We start from the raw sequence: 21304 nt of genomic DNA on the forward strand, positions 1-21304 counted from the left end.
TTGTCACATTCGGAGTCCTGGTTCAAAAGATATGAGCTTCGGAAGTTTGATGCTTCTGTGCACGTAATCCCGTTTCTGACTTGATTATGCATTGTTTGAGTCTTTGGGTTTTAGTCCAAATTTGTTGGGCTTCACATGGGCTTAATCGGAAAGCTTATGTATACTCTCTATTCTGTGCTTAAATGCTGGTTTTATCATCATTTTTGCATTAGTTGCTCCAACATACAAAAGCACGAAAATGCGATTATTTCTTGATTATTAAACACATAATTAACCAAATTGCTATGTCTCTATGAGGTCTAATATTACAGTTTTGGGTGCTTATCACACTACCCCCAAACAACATTTTGCTTGCCCTCAAGCAAAGAAGAGACATTAAAACAAATAAGTGGCCAAAAATGTGTAGTCCTAACTAATTCTCGTTTAGCAGAGTGCGGTTGCATTAACCGTATGCAACAAGGCCTTAAACCATTAGGAATTCCCTAGTGGATGGGTTATAGCCTCATGAGAGTTTTCCAGAGAAGATACTCACAAACTTTATCTATACTACAACGAATCAATAACAAAAGCTTGTTTCCTAAATTAATCTCAGATATCTATACCTCTCCTTAGTGGGGAATGAGGATTAATTCTTTTGAAATTCAAGTTAATATGCATACAATAATTAAAACATATACATATGAACATGCATACAGTGAACTTTACATTGAAATGTACAAGCAGAGCCGTTTCTAGATCCTTTGGAGAGTGTCCCTAAATGGGTTCTCACAGGTATGTGTCGAAACAAAAATTCACTCATAATTTTTTCACTCAGGTTTTGCTAACTCCAGTGTACAGTGGGCGTACACGTTTCCTCACATACTCGATGACAACAGAGGAGCTAAGGTCGATTGATCACATCTTCTACTTAATATCACACCATCCTACTCCTAATTGAGCTAGAGATCTTTATTAGGTATTGTGGGGTTAGGTGGTGGTGTAGAAGAAAAATGGAAATGGAAAATAAAAAATGACAAGTATGAGAGAATAAAGTCTTCAAGATATTTACACTAGAGAAATCCTTGTTTTCTTTTCCTACTTCTACTTGAGTTTTCTTACTTTGCTCTTAAGCCTTTGGACTCTGATTTTTTTTCCACCTAAGGCTTAAGAACATGATTCTATTTTTCTTTCCTGAAGCAAGTAACTGACTTTTATTTGGGACAAGTCTTTCTCTTTATTTTTCTACATTCCATCATGTTTCTCATACTCACCATTTAGGTAGGTTTATTTTATTTGGGGTTAATAGATAGGTAATGAATTTTTGGTGAAAATGAAAGGTTTTATGAAAGATTCAGTGGAGTGACTAGCGGTAGAATTTGTAACATGTATGAATTTTTGGCTATGTCGATCCAAAGATGGCCTAAATTCTCGCCTAGGGTCGGATGGTGATCAAGTAAGTAGACGCGTGATTTTCTCTACTCGGAACAACTACTCCTCCGTGTCATTACTCACATACCACACGTATCGAGGCTTTTTGGTTAGATTCTCATAGGATTTATAGTTTAAGTAAACTAACCGTGGGTTCTAGATACTTACTACTATGTACCATCAATGATACTCAGTGCATGAATACTCATGAAAAGATGTAAAAACTATTGCGTACGTATTATCTTAAGTTTCTTAAAAACAAATCCTAATTCGAATGCTAATGTGAGATTTCTAGACAATTTTCATCATTGAAAAGGAAACAAGACTTTGTCACTAAGTACATTTACTAACAAGAAAGTAGAACTATATACAGCCTACAAGTTGCCTAATTTTTGCTACATGTTTAAAGCACCCCCAAACTGAATGATGCTTAGTCTTCGAAGTATCAAAAGATAAAGAAAAAAATTACCTAAGAACCGTGAGCAAAATTAGGGCTAGATTGCTGAAACAGAAAGTTGTTATAACATAATATATTATACATAAATAAACAAAGAAAAACAATAGCACACGAAACATAACTATTTATAGTTAGATATATGTACCATGCCCTACTCAAATTTACCATCCAGGATGTTGTGATGGTCTGGAGTCTTCGTGAGTGAAATGTATTTCCTTAGCATTGCGCCAAAAGATAATGGTTTGCCAGATGGTGACCCATTGTTGTTCACTGGATTCATTCAAATGTGCTATCATTTTGCCATCGTTTGGATAACAATGAACATGGCTCAAGTACCGTGTAGGACGTCTCCATTGCCTAAACCTTAATGAACAAATGATTCTGTTTGCTAGGCACATCGAATCTACCTTGACCCAGTCATGAAAAGTAGCTGAAAACTGTGGGAAATGTGTCTTCATAATTCGGCAAGCGGTTACTGGTAAAAGTATATACTGATGCCGAATAGTGTAAGCTTTTTTCAGATTGGAGATAACATAATTTAAGATATCAAAGAATGTATGACCTTGAGCAAGTGCATTGAATACGACACAGGTAGCATCATTGGCAGTCGAAAAATGCCAATTTCCCATGATGTTCAGAAAGACAAACAACATCGCATTCCCCAGGTTCATGGTCATGCTGGCTAAGGGAATGGTAATGTCTAGCCATCTAGCAAGTTCAGCTCCTTCTTCTTTAATTTCAAGACCATCACCATACGCTGCGCGAAAAGCAGGCCATGAAAAGGAATGAGTAGAGTTGTGAAAGATGTATGGCCATGTTGCTGCCGGCTCGTGATATGGAGGATCTAAGGTTAGGGCAAGCGTTGGCTCAGAAAAGATATGATGTGTGCCACCAACTTGGATTGTGAACCCTTCTAAGAAAAAGCCATGAGCATGGTTGAATGCAGGTGTTTCTCCCATATTGGCATAAAAGTAGGCTGCCAAACTTGGAGAATAAGTTTGGTCAGGACGAAGAACAAGGGAAGACCACCCGATGTTAGTGATGTAATTATGGAAATAAAGGCCATACGCATTGGAATCCATCATAGCCTGGAAGGATTGCTTAGGAATGATTTTCGGAGATGCCATGCTTGATGAAGATGCTACGTGTGATGAAGAAGCCATGTGTGTGGAGTAGAGCGATGGGTAATGCAAAGATTCCTGACAGATTATCAATCAGTGTACGTGAGGAAACGTCCAAAATGAAGTAGCCACGTTGCGTAAAGCAATGTGAGAGTCATATTAGAAGGAAATCAAGTATGTCTCCCACGCCTGATGGATAAGGATATGTATGAAGAAAAGTGTCCAATGAAGTCTCAATGGATGGATGACAGAGGATGGAAGAAGATAGACCCACCTATAATCAAATTTTAAAATAACAGGTTAAACTTTGATTATTGGATAATAACAACTTGAATTATGACAATCCTAGTAGGCCTAGCTTACAAAAGAAGACACAAAGATAACAACAAAATTTAATTATTAGAGAACACGACGAAAACTTAATTAATTTTTTTTTTCTTTTTTATGCTAAAAACAAAATCATGGATCACGATGAAGACGATGATGGTGATGGGGATGCAGATCGTGCATAACACTGTGTAGTTCATCAATTTGTTGGCTGTGCTGAAGTTGAATGGCCCCCAGGTTGGCAGAAGGCGTAGTTTGATTCTCCATTAGGAGGGCGTTATTTTCCAAGGACTGAGAGTGGTTATCCAAGATTGTCTCCTGTTTAACATCGTGCATTGTTTAACATTCCTGGAAATCCATAAGACTTTTGATGATGATTTCTTGGCGTGCATGTAGTTCTCACATGCCTTGATGAAGAAAATGAATGCCTTCCATGGGATTAAAAATGTCTTGCATGGCATCTTCAACAAAGAAATGTTCAGAGTTTGAGTTGTGGTCATCTTGTTCATCTGTCATAGTATCTGGAGTTCAAAAACCAGCGGCACAGTTTGTGTGAAGTACAGTAAGGCCCGCTTTTTGAAGAGGTATTTCTAGATAAATAGATGGATAACCCCAACACATCATAATTTTCATGACTAAAGTAGGCAGAGGTGCTAACCTTTTTTTAGGCCTAGTAATCGAGTTCCAGAGATATTGAATTATGCAAAAGTCATCCCTTTGATTCTGCATAATCCAAAGTAGGTGGAGTTGAGGTTTTGTCACTTCAGTTTTTTGTGATGTACCTGCCACATTGTGTCCTAACCAGTGGAGCACAGCTCGTTGAAGGACAACGTGATGTCTGTTTCCGATTTCACCACGAGGTACAGTGGCCTGTAGTAATTGTTTGACAGTATCAAAAGGTGACTCTGGAATATGGAACTCAGGGTTATTGATTGGAATTTGAAGTATGTCGGAGATAATTTCCCTAGTCAATTCAAATCGATGTCCATTGGCATGGAAATAGAATCTACCACGTTCAGGTCCGCTAAATTGGTAGAACATCAAAACCAATTCTCTGGAATAAGTCGTTTCCAAATGATATAAAAGAGGCATCCATCCTCGACGTACAATTTTTGTGTCAAAATATGGAGAAAACAAACCGTCATCAAAAAAATTCAAATAATTTTTCTCGGGCACTATCTTTCTTGGGTGATCCATTTGAAAGTATAAGTGAGGGAAGGATAGTGAAGAATGCATGAAATGAAATGGCTCAAATGAAGAGATTTATAGCCAATATATGAACCTGTATGAATCAGAATGCCAAGTGCAGTTAGATACAGAATTAATATGTGAAAACACAAGTAAACCATGTGTTGTTGGAACAGCAACTATGGGTATCCATAGTAGGTCTTTTCATGTCAGATTCCCAAAACAAGTAATGAGGCGTTCCAATGTTAGAAAATACCGAAGAAGGTTTCATATAGCAGTTAGAACAACATATATATTCTATCATGAGTTGTCAAATAGGGTATTGAAAATACCGTCCCTAAGATTGTGACTGAGGTATGCAAAGAGATAGAACCTATGGAAGTCCAATAGCCACAGTTTAGTTAGACCTACAGGTAATTTCTTAATTGATGATCTTACCTCAATAATAGAAGATGGATAGAATAATTGAGCTGCGTGCGCGACAAGTTTTAGGCTTACCGTGTAGCGTGCGCATTCTTCTATGAACACAATTAGTTGAGATTGATTTATTTTTGTGAGCTAGTGATTTTGCTTATTTGTTATGGTTTGGATAATTATTTTATGTTTATGATAAGGTAAAAATACAACTAATACACACAAATATTAAATAGGGTACTTCTCCATTTAATATGTAAACCGTACAAATGTTTGAGAATTATTTAACACACCATAGTAATATACAAAGCAACAAAGGGAAAGAGAAAGATAGGTTACAGAGATCTAGATATTCTGGAGGATGTTATGCATGATTAACAGTATCACGATGATAAATACTATTATCAAGACGACTGTGAAAGCCCCTTCACGTTGCTCCCTTTCGAATTTCTCGATCGGATCCATTATGTTGAAGAAGATGAGAATTTGTGAAGATTAAGTTGTGGAGAGTGAGAGAATGGGATGAGTGATGTTTGATGAGGAGTGTCAGATTTTATAGGCAAAAATCTGACCGTTTGGATATCTGACCGTTGTGCCAAGTGAATAAATCCGATGGAGTTACTATTTGAATAAGTCCGTTGGGCCTAAAGATTAGGTCCAATGCATAAAGGAATAACTAATATATTTATAGGAGGAAGATAATAATCTAATAACATAAATAATTTCCCATTATGTCCCGAACTTTTGGAAATTTTGAAATAGAAATCTCGATTAGTTTCAACTCCAAATGGAACGAATGAGGCGCCAAAACGATCGGCATTAAAAATGTCATCCAATGGAATATGGCAAAGGCACATTCAAACCTTTATTTATTTATTATTATTTTTTGTTTTTGGGGGGTTGAGTTCAACCCCCACCTTATATATATATATATATATATATATATATATATATATATATATATATATATATATATATATATGTACAAATGTACAAGGGGAGATGAACATGTCAACAACACCGAAAGTCCAAAAGAAACACCACAAACAGTAAAATCAGGCAACTGTCATGTCGGCTCTGTAGAGAACCCAATCCAGCCAGACTATGGCTTAACCTTTATGTTTTGGGGGCCTAGGGTTCAAGACGGTACCATCCCTAACCAATGTGCAATGGTCTAATAATAATATTACCCTTAGTACATATGGTATAGCCTCAAACTGCCCCGAAATGCAATCAAATAGAAAACTGCTAGGGGTTGGCCTGGTGAAATCCATTGCCCGTCCGAACTAGGGAACATCCAATGTTGCACATCACGACTCTCTTTGTGCACAATGCTTAGTGCAAAGGGAAAAATAAAAGACATGAGTATATACATGTTGAGTCTTTTAACGTCAGATCATCAAGACGAATGTGAGTTTTTTAACGTCAAATTCTCAAGACGAATGTGAGTCTTTTAACGTCAAATCCTTAAGACGAATATGAGTCTTTTAACGTCAGATCCTTAAGATGAATCCCAGCCTGTGGGAGCAACGAGGCGACGACGAAGTTTATCCTGCTCAGCTGGTGTCAGACAAAAATATGCCTTATACCGGCAATTATCGGATAGAAATTTAAGACCAAGACAGAAGGGTGTTTGACAATACATACACCATCCCATCCTTCACGCACGTCACTTACGAGCAAAAGAACTATGACCATTACCTATTCGAGATGGGTGAGATTTACACCAAATGATGAGTTGAAGTTCGCGAGGAAGAGAATAGAAAAGGGAAGAGAAGGAAGGACAGGAAATTTTTGGTACCCACTGTTTTCCAGGAGGCACGTTTGCTCGATTATCAGAAGACATTTATACTCAGTTCTGAAATAGAGTTTTTGTGGACTAAGGTTCCGGCGCTTGCAACCACACACTCTAGGAGATTTGAGAGAAGAAAATAAAAGAGGGCTCGACTACCCTAATGGCGTACTTCCCCTATTTTAAACACATGGAAGGAAGTACACCATCGAATATATTAGTCTTTGTAGACTGGATCTTTGAGAAGAGTCTTTTCCACATCTGGAGAGTGCAACTCATGATAATGTTTAAGGCATTGGCCATTTACTTGAAATTCGCTGTTATCGTTTAAATTTTTCAAAGAGATAGCCCCATAAGGGGGTGGCAGAGAACGATGAAAAGGACCCGGACCATTGTATTTTTAATTTTCCTGGAAAAATGTGTAATCTTGAGTTGTACAACAAAAGGTTTTGACCAATTTTGAAATCTTTTATCAATATGTGCTTGTCATGCACTCTTTTCATTTTACCTTTATAGGACTTCAAGAGATCATAAGCATCACTCCGAATTTTCTCGAGCTCATTTAATTGCAATTTTTGCTTCTCGCTTGCCGCATTGGTATTATAATTTAAGCTTTTGATGGCCCATAGAGCACGAAGCTCAAGTTCAACCGGAAGATGACAAGGTTTTCCAAAAATGAGGCGGTAAGGAGACATGACTATGGGTGTCTTAAAAGTCGTTCTATATGCCCACAAGGCATCAGATAATCAGAGAAACCAGTCTTTCCTAGATGGATTAACTATTTTTTCTAAAATGGACTTAATCTCTCTATTAGAGACTTCTACTTGGCCACTGGTCTGAGGATGATACGGAGTTGCCACCTTGTGAGTGACTCCATATTTTTTTACTAACAACTCAAAAATTTTGTTACAAAAATGTTTTCCCCCATCACTAATGATTGCTTTGGGAACACCAAAATGAGAGAAAATATTTTCTTTTACAAACAAAACGACAGTCTTATGATCATTCATACGATAGGCCATTGCCTCTATCTATTTTGACATGTAGTCAACAAATACCAGTATGTAGAGAAAGCCATGAGAATTTGGAAAGGGACCCATGAAGTCGATGCCCCACACATCAAAGATTTCCACAATTAGAATTGGATTTAAGGGCATCATATTGCATTGAGTAATACGTCCTAGCTGCTAGCAGTGGTTGCATGCTTTGCAATGCTCATGTGCATCTTTAAACAGTGTTGGCCAATAAAACCCACATTGTAGAACCTTGGCCGCAATTTTCTTACCACTAAAATGATCACCACAAGATTGTTCATGGCAGAAGGATAACACATCATTGTGTTCCCAGTCAGGAATGCAACGACGGATCAGTTGGTCAGAACAATACTTGAAAAGGTAGGGGTCATCCCAGAAATAAAATTTCACAGTGGATAAGAATTTTTTTCGGTCAGTACGAGACTAAGATGAAGGGACTTCCTCGGTAACTAGGTAGTTTACTATATCAACGTACCAAGGAGATGAAAAAATGGAATACAAGTGTTCATCCGGAGAGGAATCACAGATGGGTTCAGTATCATTATCGACATCACTGACGAGTCTGATAAGTGATCTGCAGCCACATTCTCACAACCTTTTTTATCTCTAATTTCTAGAGTAAACTCTTGCAAGAGGAGGATCCATCGGATCAACCTTTGTTTGGCATCTTTTTTCGCTAATAGATAACGAAGCGCCGCATGGTAAGTGTAGACTATTGTGGAAGAACCAACTAGGTAAGGACGAAAGTTATCTAGTGCATATACAACTACTAGAAACTCTTTTTTAGTGGTGGTATAGTTACGTTGAGCTTCATTAAGAGTTTTACTAGCGTAGTAAATGACAATTGGCTTATCTTCTCGGCGTTGCCCTAGGATAGCTCCAATAGTGTAGTCACTCGCGTCACACATTAATTCAAAAGGTTTAGACCAATCAGGTGGTTGAATTATAGGAACTATAGTCAGGGCAGATATTAAGGTCTCAAAAGCTTGTTTGCAATTGAAAGTGAAGTCAAATACGACATCTTTAAGCAAGAGATTAGTTAAAGGACGAGCAACCTTTGAGAAATCTTGAATAAATCTCCTATAGAACCCTGTGTGTCCTAAAAACGCACGGATGTCATGAACTATTTTTGGTATAGGAAGGGAAGTAATTTTTTCAATCTTAGCTTTATATACTTCGATTCCGTCTTTTGAAACAATATGACCTAGAACTATTCCTTTTGTAATCATAAAATGACATTTTTCCCAATTAAGAACGAGATTTTTCTTTTCACAACGTGCAAAAACCTTTTCAAGATTTGATAGACAGTTATTGAAAGAATTACCATATATTGAGAAATCATCCATGAAGACTTCCATAAAACGTTCAATTATATCACTGAAAATATGAAGCATACAGCGTTGGAATGTACTAGGGGCATTGCAAAGGCCGAAAGGCATTCGTTTATACACAAACGTACCAAAAGGACAGGTGAACGTTATTTTTTCTTGATCAGTAGGATCTATGACTATTTGAAAATATCCAAAATAACCATCAAGAAAATAGTAATATGCATGACCCGCTAACCGTTCAAGCATCTGGTCGATGAAGGGAAGTGGGAAGTGATCCTTACGAGTGATTGCATTAAGTTTGCAATAGTCAATGCATATTCTCCATTTCACTGGAATACGAGTGGAGATACATTCATCTTTATCATTTAGCACAACTGTAATGCTAGATTTCTTGGGAACAACGTGTACTAGACTCACCCAAACACTATCAGAGATAGGGTAAATAATACCCACATCGAGTAACCGTAAAACTTCCTCTCGTACCACATCCTTCATGGTGGGGTTTATACGACGTTGCGGTTCACGCGACGTCTTTGCATTTTCTTTAATATGTATACGATGGGTGCATACGCTAGGGTCAATGCCTTTAATGTCATCGAGAGATCATCCAATAGCATAATGGTGTTTTTGAATGACATCTATTAAACGGGATTCTTGATCGTCAGTCAATTGTGATGATATGATAATTGGATGACTATCATTTGGATCAAGATGTACGTATTTTAAATCCGAAGGAATAGGCTTTAATTCAGGGGTTGGAGGAGTGGGTATTAAAGATTCTTGAGGAAAGTTGTCTTCCATGGAGAAAACAGATTGATGATCGTCTAAGTCGCTGGACAGCACGGTAGTAGGGTCAAATAGTGGTATTGACTATAATAACTTGTTTACATCCTGTGAATAATCATCAACATCAAATTCAGAACCGCCAAAGGAAAGAAATTGGTGTACTTCCTCGTCAGGAAAAGAGTTTGTTAAATATTCCTGCACAATGTTGTCAACCATGTTAACCTCACCATCAATGTCAGCCTCTGGAATTTGTTTCATTAACTTGAATACATTTACCTCGACCGAAAGATTACCGAAGGACATGGTCATGGAACCATCCCTACAGTTTATGAGAGCATTAGTAGTTGTTAGGAAAGGACGACCTAAGATGATAGGAATGGAGTCACAGGCAACTTCTGTATCCATAATGACAAAATCGACGGGATAGTAAAAGTCTTGGACTTTGACAAGGACATTTTCCACAATACCTTTTGGATACTTAATGGAACGATCTGTTAATTGCAAAGTCATGGTGGCAGGTTTAAGCTCATGAAGACCTAGTTGTTTAAATAAATAATATGGAAGTAAATTCACACTAGCTCCTAGGTCTAGTAGCGCAGTAGCCGTATATTTGTCACCTAAAGTGTATGGAACTGTTGGTCTACCAGGGTCCTTATGTTTTACTATACCATTGTATTCGGTGATGGATGAAAATTGTTCAGTAAAGAATGCTTGTTGAGGAATATTTGTTCGCCTTTTTGTGGTGCACATATCTTTTACAAATTTTGCATGTTTTGGCAATTGTTTGAGGGCATCGAGAATAAGTTGATTGTCAAATTCTTAAAAGCTTCTCGAATTTCATCAAAATTTTCATCAGATTTATTCTTTGCCAAACGAGCAGGAAACAGTGCCTTAGGGAGGAATTTAGCATAAGGATCAACTTGCTCGTTTCCCAATTTTTGAGTTGGTGACTTTGTTGAATTTGGTGTTTCCACTGTAAGTTTATTATCGGAAGCAGATTCATTGGAACCTCCGGTTACCTTTGTTTGATCATCTGGCATACGAATTTGATTGTCAATGGTTTTGCCAGATCGAAGAGTAGTTATTGCATTCACCTCACCTTGGTCTGGAGCATTTGTACCAGGTGCATTGGTGAGTTCAAAGGCATTGTTCGCTGGCTGAGGGTTTGAAACTGCTTGGCTAGGAAACACACCTTTCTGACTCTTTTCTTGCGTTAATTGTTGAAGTGATTGTTGGATAGACGTTAGGATGTGGGATTGTTGGTTCGTGTAAGCTAAGAAAGTCTCGCTTGTCCTATCAGTAGCAAGTGGCATAGGTTGTGCAACAGGGACTAGTTCATGATTATTGCTGAGAAGGTGTCTATTATAGCCAGAACTGGGATTTGCTGGAACAAGGTCGCACTTGTTTTGGTAATTAGCATTGGAATTACTTTGAAATTGATTTTGACTTTGTTGGTATTGCGGATGATTTCCTTGGCGGTATGGAATAAAGTTGTTGGATGGGCGAACAGGTGGATTAGCAAAACCTGGATGAGCCATCTATTATATATTCGGGCACCAATTGAAATTCAGATGTTGTCTCCAAGGTGCATTAGGAATGTTGAATGCACATGCCTCTTCTGATGGTTGGGAAGGGGAGGCATATAACAAGAGACAATAAGTATCAGGATGGTCAGGACTAAGACAAAGGATACATGGGGAAGTGCTAACGTTTATGACCTATTGTGGGAGTTAATCTTTTACTTGAACTGCGAGGGCATCTACTTTTTTAGTCAGGGATTCTATCATATTTTTTAATTCTGGATCGGGTTTTATCTAAAAAATAGATGTAGCTTTTGTAACAGTATCTTTAGATGACCTAGAAGAATCAGTGTTACCCCAATGTGTACCTCTTGTTGCTTGTTTTTCAAGAAAAGTATATGCTTCAGTAGTTCCTTTGTCTATGAAGCAACCGTCATTCATTATATCAAGAGTTTCTTTTTGATGATCAGAAAGTTAATTAAATAATGAACGAACAAGGACAGCGGTGTTGAGATGATGATGAGGACATTCTAAAAGAGGATCAGTAAATCGACTCCATGCTTCCGTAAAGGATTCATATGGATTTTGATGAAAGAATTGGATTTTCTGAAGCATTTCAGTAGTTTTCTTCTGAGTAAAAAATTGTAGCATAAAGCTTAGACAAGTTTATTCCATGTTTCTATGGATTGTGGCTATTATCCTGCTAGCCAAACTGATACTTTATCAGATAAAGTGAAAGGAAACAACCGAAGCAATATTTGTTTGGCAGAGACGGCTGGATGGTGAAATGTTGTGGCTACTTGTTGAATCCTATGGAGGTGATTGTATGGTTTCTCATGATCTAGACCATGATAAACAGGTAACAATCCAAAAACATTGGGCGGGATTCGAAAATTGCCAGCAATTTCCTCGAGTTTGATGCAGAAAGAAGGTCCTTCCTATAAGTCAGTATAGAAGTCCGAAAGGGGCTTCTCAGCTGGTGGAGTTTCGTCAGCCATAACGAATGAAGTTAATGGCGACAAGGGATCTTGATGATTTTTATTAACAGATGAAGAACTATGTTGAGGTGAGAACTTACGCAATTGCTTATCGTATTTTCTCCTACGATAAATATCTTCAAATTCTTTATTATTACCAGATCTTAATCTCATGCAAGCATAAAATTAGATCTAATGCACAAAATGAACTTATTATTACTTGAATTGTATTATTTTCTGAAGCATTAGAAGTGAACAACATAGGCCTAAGCTGCTGCTAACGTAGCAGTGAAACTAGGAATACGTGTGCATAAACCAACAGCTAGGTCACAAGAAAGATGAGGGAGGATTTCCGTGCAAGAACGGATCTAATTAAGTAACCTCAATCTTTCAAGTTTTCTAGACACCGTTGGAATATGTTTAATATTTATAGATTTTTTTTTTATTATTATTTTTTTAGTTAATTAAAATTTATCCAAGGGGTAAAGGCACCATATTTTTTTTTAAGTGGAAATTTTATTGATATTGATAACGAATTTTACAAAAAAAAATTAGGACAAGCGTGCAACAAGCTGCGCCGCAAGTCCTTTATGAATAGCAAATCCTATCCATCTAAAAACAAACTCGTTAGAACCAGCTGTCATAACGTTACTCTTTATAACTTTATGAAGTCTCTTGAGAAGCTCAATAGACTGTTGTTCCAAGAAACTGAAAGTGTCAAAACTAAACGGAATGAAACAATGCTGGTTAGCCCTACAAGCTTCCTCATGCTTCTCCATCTTCCCTGTCGCTGCTCTCTTAGCTGCTTCTCCCACCTCAAAGTCACCATTCCCCAACCCTACCAACGGAGAGACTCCAGTTACATCAACACATACATGTTTTCCCTCAGACCAACTGTAAATCAAGACATCCGCAGGCCGAAGAGTCGATCTTCGGTCATTCGGATCAGTGAGAAAGTTAACAGGAGCTTCTTTGTTCACTTGTACCCCAGCCCTCCAAAATGCATCACATAAAATATCTCTGACATGATCATGTCGGTATTTGAAACCTAGAAAATGTCGACAATGTGCTGCATGGTCCCCGAAAGCATCCAATCTACTCTTTTTGCAAACAGTACATAAACCACCGTCATAGTACAAAGGAGTCATGAGATGGTATCGGAGAATAGAACGATAGTCCACCGGCGACATACACTGTCTAAGTCCCTTCATCGGAATAGCAAGTAGAAAATCTTTTGCGTGTTTCGACAGCAAGCATCCCATGACTGCCTTTTGACGAACAGATAAATCGAACTCCCTCTCGAGACTAGCAACAATCTTACCGTAGAACACTTCCGCCAAAACTTTTTTTTTTTTTTTAGCTAATTAAAATTTATACAAGGGTTAAAGTACAATCATGCAATCATGCAAATACAACTCATACGTATATAATTGAAGTACAATCATGCAAATACAACCTACTCATACATTACTAGATACAGTAGCATGTGAAGATACTCCACTCATACGTATATAAATACTAATAGGGAAAGTTGTATCATCAATAATTACTTCGATATGCACAGGCAAATACACATCAGTAATACGTATATGTAGGCTAAGAGGCAAAATATATATTACGTATACGTATATCTACGCTAACAGGAGAATTTATACTACTCGTGTTTTGCATAATAAATCGATTTCGTCAATACTCAATGAGATTGCGAATGTCATATAGAGAGTATCTTCACCTCGAAAGGTTTAGAAACAACTTACCCAACTCAGATTTTAACCCTCGTTGGAATGTTCTCCTCTTTCATGACAAATTCAACTTATTAAACAAGACAATTTTCTAAAATAATGAATTTGGAAGGAAAAACAGTGGATTTTGACCTCGAAAATGACCACTATGGAGCATAGCTGGGTGGTGATAGCGTGCACCCCGTCGAGATCTTTCCGAATTGAGGTCACACGCGTGATTCAGACAACCGTAGCCAAAGTTATGGCCAAAATACCAAAACACACCCTAATTACTATGTATAACTCATAAGTTATATATGCCAACATGCAAATAACCACTCATAAGGTAATATATATGCTAAACATGCCACTTATATATATATAACCATGCAAAATAGTATCACCGATATGTATATATACATTAAGATGCAATTCATAATCACTCTAACGTATATATTAACAGGTGTATTCACATAATTCATACATATTTCTAACCTAATATGTAAATAATAATCCATTACCTACGATATATTAGATAATACATGTGAATCATACAATAGTCTATTAAAATTTGAAACCTGTTAGCGTCCCGCAAGTTCGCCAAAGAAAAGAAACGTGCACATCAGGCTAAATCTTTCACAGTAAGCTTAGTTTTTGTTGTAGACTAGTTTCCAGGTCCTAGCATTTGGAATCTGTAAGTGCAACCAAAAATCAGTATGCGGATCAGTAGCAAAACGTGAGAAAATTCAAAAAAAAAAAAAAAAAAAAAAAAAAAAAAAATGAAGAAAAAACGCAAGAAAATGAAATAAAGGAAAGGTAGGAGATTAGGGGGGTTTCCCTGTGGAGAAATTCCAACTTGTAATGGAAGGTCCTTTGGTCTTTAGGATGGCAGCGACACCATTTGATGTTAGCACTTTTCAGTGTTTTTAGAAATTTACTTACTACGTGCTAAAACTCAATATTTCCTTACTCACTATTTTTCGATTTTTCTAGTTTGAGTAGGGATTTCGTTCCAACTCCTAAGACAAGAATCTATATGATCACAACTGAAATCTACACCTTGGAGAACTAAGTGAGAAGGATTTGATAGATAGATTTTTACTACACAAGTTATCTAAAATTTGTAAGTTTGTTTTTGCTAATAAAAGAGAGAGAAAGATAAGGAAGGATTAATCCTACTCATGCAAAGCCTAGCTACAAGTCTTTTAGAAATAGGTCACTACCATCTCAATCCCTAACACAATATACCTATCTATAAACATATCATGCTAGCATGTGGAATTGAAATGACATTTCATCTCTGAAATATCATTCCAACTCCTAGTTCTATTTTACAACAGTTGATCAGATATTGGTCAATCTCTGTCATTTTGGGACAGGATGAAAAATAGAACCTAAGTCTCTAAGTAGTGATTCTGGAATACTAAATTTGTAGCATGATCCTCACATAAGCATCATTAACCCTCCCCTTGGGAGGGTTTTAGCTCATGATCATGGGATTACAATGATCATGTGTTATGAGTTATGCTATTAAGAAGGAACAAGAAGAAGAATAAGAGAAGAAAACTAACTTTGCCTTAAGGAATGTAGATTTTATTTAGAATAACAAGATTGTTGCCACCATTAAAACTATTACAAGCTTTCTTGCATAAAACTAAAACTAAACTACAAGACAAGGAATGAAAAAGGAATCTCCAAAAGAGAGTTAATGCTCCAAAATCAGCTCCCCTTATACATAAGAGAGCTTTCTCTCTTATCCCACGTGAAACACCCCCCTCATTCACTTTCTTCTTATCCAAACACTAAACCCCCTTTTGACACCTTGCATTTTTTTTCATAATTATCACCTAAATCCAACTAACTTCATTAATTGCATGCAAGGTGTCAACTTTGTGCCAATTATTTGCACATTTGTCTTGACTTGCATGACGACTCATCAAATCTTGCGTGCCCGCATAGTGGGTCCATGTGCAGTGTCTAGTTGCGGTCTAGTCTTTTCGCATTTTTACAACTTCCCGCCTATGTGTAGAGTTCGTCGCACTGATCGTCTGAGCAGCTCACTTGTTGCATTCGGAGTCCTGGTTCAAGAGATATGAGCTTCGGAAGTTTGATGCTTCTGTGCACGTAATCCCATTTCTGACTTGATTCTGTACTGTTTGAGTTTTTGGGCTTTAATCTGGTTTTTGGGCTTTAATCTGGATTTCTGTGCACGTAATCCTCGGCAAGGGCAAAGAGAATAGGAGACAGGGGATCTCCTTGCCGAAGTCTTCTCCCTGTGCCAAAGAAGCCACAAGGTCCGCCATTTATCAGAATAGATATCTTGGCGCTGCTAAGTACCTTCATAATCATGTCGCAGAATTGTGTGCAGAAGTCAAATCTGTTAAGGACCAGAAAAAGGAATTTCCAGCTAAGTGAATCAAATGCTTGGGAAATGTCTAGTTTGATGACTGCATTTCCACCCCTTCTTTTGATATGCATGTCATTGATGAGTTCGGATGCCATGGCAATGGCAGTGCTGCCTGTTCTTCCCTTCAAGAATCCATGTTGCTCATAGAAAATAATTCCCGTGGCAATAAAAGTTAGCCGGTTTGCAAGAATTTTTGTAACAATCTTGAATAGAAAGCTACTCAGGCAAAGAGGCCTGAACTGGCCAATTTCCATAGCATTTTTGCACTTGGGGATTAATACTAAGAAATTTGAGTTCATGCCTTAAGGAATGTTTTGGTTTGAGAAGAATGAGGAGATGGCTCGACACACATCTACTCTAATAATGCTCTAACATTTTTGGAAGATCATTCCATGGAATCCATCGGGCCCCGGAGAACTGTTGGGATCCATGTTCATAACTGTTGTCGTGATCTCCATCCAATCAGGAATTGCCATAAGATAAGCATTTTGGGAATCTGTGACCAGCTATGGTATATGATCCATAAGTTCCTGATTATGCTCAACCGGTCTTGCTTTAAACTTTTCCTCATAAGAGTGGACTAGGAAATCCTTGATGGACTTTTGGTCTTGCAGGATGTTGCCCTCAGCAGTTCGCAGTCCCTCGATGAATGCTTTGGCCTGGCAGAATTTTGCTTTAGCTTGGAAGTAGGCAGAATTTCTGTCTCCCTCAATCTCCTCCTTGATGCATGATCTTTGTTTCCACATGGTTGCTTCTGTTTGCATTAACTAATAAATGAGTTTCTCCGTTTCAAGTTCCCGGAGATGCAGCAGGAGGTCCAAAGACTCATGTTCTTGCTGATTCTATAACTCTTGGAGTGAAAGATTGGCTTGTTTGAGTTTGTCTTTGTTCCCCCAGTAAGTTGCCTTGTGCCATGCCTTCAGAGCGATTTTACGCCTCTTCAGTTTGCACATCACTAGTCGAATAGGGCCATCAACCATGGGCTCATTCCAACTCTTTCTCACCAAGTCTATGAACTGGAAATGTTCCAGCCATATATTCCTGAATCTGAAAGGGACGTTCGACGGTCTCAGGTTTTTAGTACACCATCCGATGACGAGAGTGACCAGAAATTTTCCTCGGCATAATTTTACATCTCTAGTTCTGATTCTCCAAAAGCCAGCTGTTATTGACCAAAGCTCTATCTAGCTTCGCCAGAATCCTCGTATTCCCTATCTGCCTATTGCACCAAGAGTGCCTGAGGCCAAGGGTGGCAGCATCTCAAAGGGAATTATTATTAATGAAGTCAACGAACTCATTCCTAGCTCTCTGGTTCGGATGACGACCTCCCTTCTTCTCTTAACTAGTAGCAACAATATTAAAGTCCCCAATTGCCATCCAAGAGCAATTTAGAGCGCCAAATTCACCGAGCTCTTCCCAAAGAGCTCTTCTTTGGATGAAAAAGCATTTAGCGTGGATAAAAGAGATGGTATGCAAATTGTTTACCACCATAATCTGCTGGTTGGATGAAGCAACCACATTCACCGTTAACTTTTTCCTCCAAAAAACCCAGATATTGCCTGTACGGAGCGGCGTATGGTTATGCGCAAAGTCTGTACTGTAGCCATAGTCTAAGAGGATCTTTGGAGTCACTGAGGTCAGGCTTATACTCCTTGATTATTTATTCTAAGAAATTATTCGGCGAGGTTCTTCTCAAGCCACAAACATTCCAGAAGAGAACATTCATTTCGTCTGGTTAGGAGTTTTTCTTGCCCTTGTGGATGAAGGAGAGTGCTCCTGCAACATCCATTGAGGCTTATACTTCTTCTTGGGTATCGTCTACCAAGGCTCATCTCCATCATCTGATATTTCCTCATCATCAACCAAGTCAGCCCAATTCACCACTCTCGAGAAAAAAATGGTTTCCTTCACTACATTGATACTAGTGTCTGCACCTGAGTTGGAAGATGAGGACTCTGTTCTCGTTGTCGGTGCGGAATAGGAATCCAAAACTCTACTATTCATAGCCTGGACTCCAACAGCCTCTTCATGGGTGAAGTTAGACACTATGTTAGGGGAAGGCCCATATGCCAGAGGGGAAGCGAAAATCTCACCCACAGGAGGAGTATTCAAGACTTGTAAACCAACAGCCTCTCCATTATTTGATCGGAAGTTAGGCACTATGTTAGGTGCAAGTTCTTTTTGAAGTAGCGAAGCCGGAATCCCCGCGACTGTAGATAATAACGATGCTGCAGCCGCAGTAACTTTAGCCCCATTTTTTGCCAAAGTTGCAGTCACTTCATCTAGAGAGGCCTCGGTCTCAGACAATGCAGTATCAACCACCTCGCATGCTGCTTGGTGGTTTAACTCATGTTCCACTACTGAAGTCGCAATTCTGCCATCCAACTTATCATTCACTACTTTTGTACGTGCATCTAAGGGAGATTTCTCAGCCGCACCCTCTGTAGGAATATTCTCAGTCGCGCCCTCTGAAGAGAGTTTCTCAGTAGCACCCTCTGGAGAGAAATGCACTGCTGTGATATGCTCAGTAACACCCTCTGAGGAAATATTCGCTCATGTTGATATCCTCGCCGCTTGGGCCGAAGAAAATTTCTCTGCAGTGGAATTCTCCGCTACTTTCCCCGTGGTAAACTCTGGAGATTTCTCTGCTGGAATGTGTTCCTGGTCCTCATGATCAGCCACAAGTTGATCTTGGTCCTCAACAGTGTGTATCTCATCCACTTCAAGCCCCTCAAACCGATTTTGTGTCTGCACTTCTTTGGGCTTTTCAGTGTTTTTCGCCCTCCATATGGGCTCCCCTTGCTTACTGGACTCTCCTGTGTTCTTTTTCTTTCCGTGTCTTTTGAGTCTTTTTTCTCCCATCGGTTCCAAGGGGGGAGTGGCATCCACTACAACCTCCTTATCCTTGTTTCCCTTGTCTTTGTTGTGTTGCATATCATTTCTAAGCCTCCTACATTCCGTTACCAAATGTCCTACAATTTTGCAATGTGTGCACATTTTGGGTAGTTTTCCCACCTCGACTGTTTGCCAGAAGTTGGTATTCTTCGTTATGACATAGATTTGATCCGGGATCGATTCAAAGAGGTCCACGTCAACCAAAATATTGGCATAGTATCCATACTCTCTGTTGAGGGTTTTCTCCTCGATTTGCATAAGGTACCCCACTCCCCGAGCAATGGACATCAGTGCCTCCAGCTCCCAATATTCCTGGCCGAGGCCAGGCAATCTAATCCAAACCAAGCCATGAGATTGCTTTTGGCTGTCGGGATTGAAGTTTGTAGTCCACTGGCTGATTCTCATAGGCATTTTATCAAAGTCCCATGATCCTTTCACCCAGACTTTGTTTGGATCATTTGCATTCGAAAATCGGAGAAAAAGGAAACCTTTTCCAATGGGAGTGATAAGCCATTCTCCTGTTGGTTTCCAAATTTGTGAGGCAATTGCTCTACCTCTCTCCAGCAACACTTTTTGCAAATCAATTATTCCCACCAAACAGTGTTTGCAAAACAACAAACCTTTTTCATAAGCTTTCTCTGGGATAGTGATTGCCGGGTATTCTCCCATTTTTTCGGGGATTGGGAGTTCCTAGAATTCCATCGGTTGCCAAAGTTGATGTTTTGCGGCATCCGCGTATGAAGCTCGTAGAGTTCCTGCTCGAGCTGCATCAGCGCCATTCTCAGTGTGGGTTGACAGATTATGTAGTGGCAGTGTTTCTGTCAATGTCTGATTGGGCTTCTCGAACTCGTAAAGGTCCATGGATGTAAACCTTTTTAGAACACACACTGTGTTTCAGCGTGGGATTTTACCTGAAAGGTGATGGAGCCTGGGAAAAGAGAGAGTGGAGAAGCAAAACCGTATCCAACCTTTTGGAACTCACACTGTTATCAGTGGAGGATTTGACCCAAAAGCAGTGGAGGAACACCAACCTTCCAGAACTCGCACTATTAAGTAGTGGAGGAATTTACCTGAAAAGGAAAGTAGAATGAAGATTAAGAGGATAAGTTTGTGTGGCAAAACTTGTTTTTAACTAAAAGCGGCAAAATGGGAGAGTACTAATTCAAATAGCTTATGTTATCTCACACCCAATCGCCCCACTAATGGTCCCCATGGTTAAATCCCAAGAGAAAAATAGCTTAGGTTGATGAATTCCAAATCACTCACCTTCCAACGACTTTGATGTCAACCCTGTGGTTAATTTCTTGAGGTATTGAGTAACATCCAATCCTTATTAGGGGTGATAATTTGGCCCTCAGGCTCTCAACCCGGCCCGACCCGGCCCTCAAAAATGCGCGTCAAAACCCTCAAAAGTTGGCCCTCACAGATTTGAGGGGCGGGCTAGGGTCTAGGTTCTGGAGCATAGGCCCGACCAGATTGGCCCCTCCCAAGCCCCTCACTTGGCCCTCAGTATTTTTTTTTTTCGATAAGATATATTTTATTTTTTTACATTATATATGTAAGGTACCACAATTATCCCTATTTGAACTAAATATTTTCACTACAAATGATGTTTAATAATAGTAGTTTACCACATATCATGAGGTATTTTGTAATTTGAGTAAAAGAGTTCAAATATAAAAAGAAAAGTGAATTATGATTATTTTGTGTAAACCCAAAATAGAGGTGATAATTTATGTATTATACTATAATTATCTAAATTGTATAAAAAAATTATTAAATTAGTTTTCAATAGGGGATAAATTATAACATAATATAATATATGCACTTTTGTAATTGATTTAATGATATGTATATAAGTCATACATAAAGTAAATCCAACCTAACAACATAGTTAAGTATTAAAAATGTAGATATTTTAAGAATA

This window comes from Coptis chinensis, chromosome 3, assembly GCF_015680905.1.
Source record: "Coptis chinensis isolate HL-2020 chromosome 3, ASM1568090v1, whole genome shotgun sequence".
Taxonomy (NCBI): Eukaryota; Viridiplantae; Streptophyta; class Magnoliopsida; order Ranunculales; family Ranunculaceae; genus Coptis; species Coptis chinensis.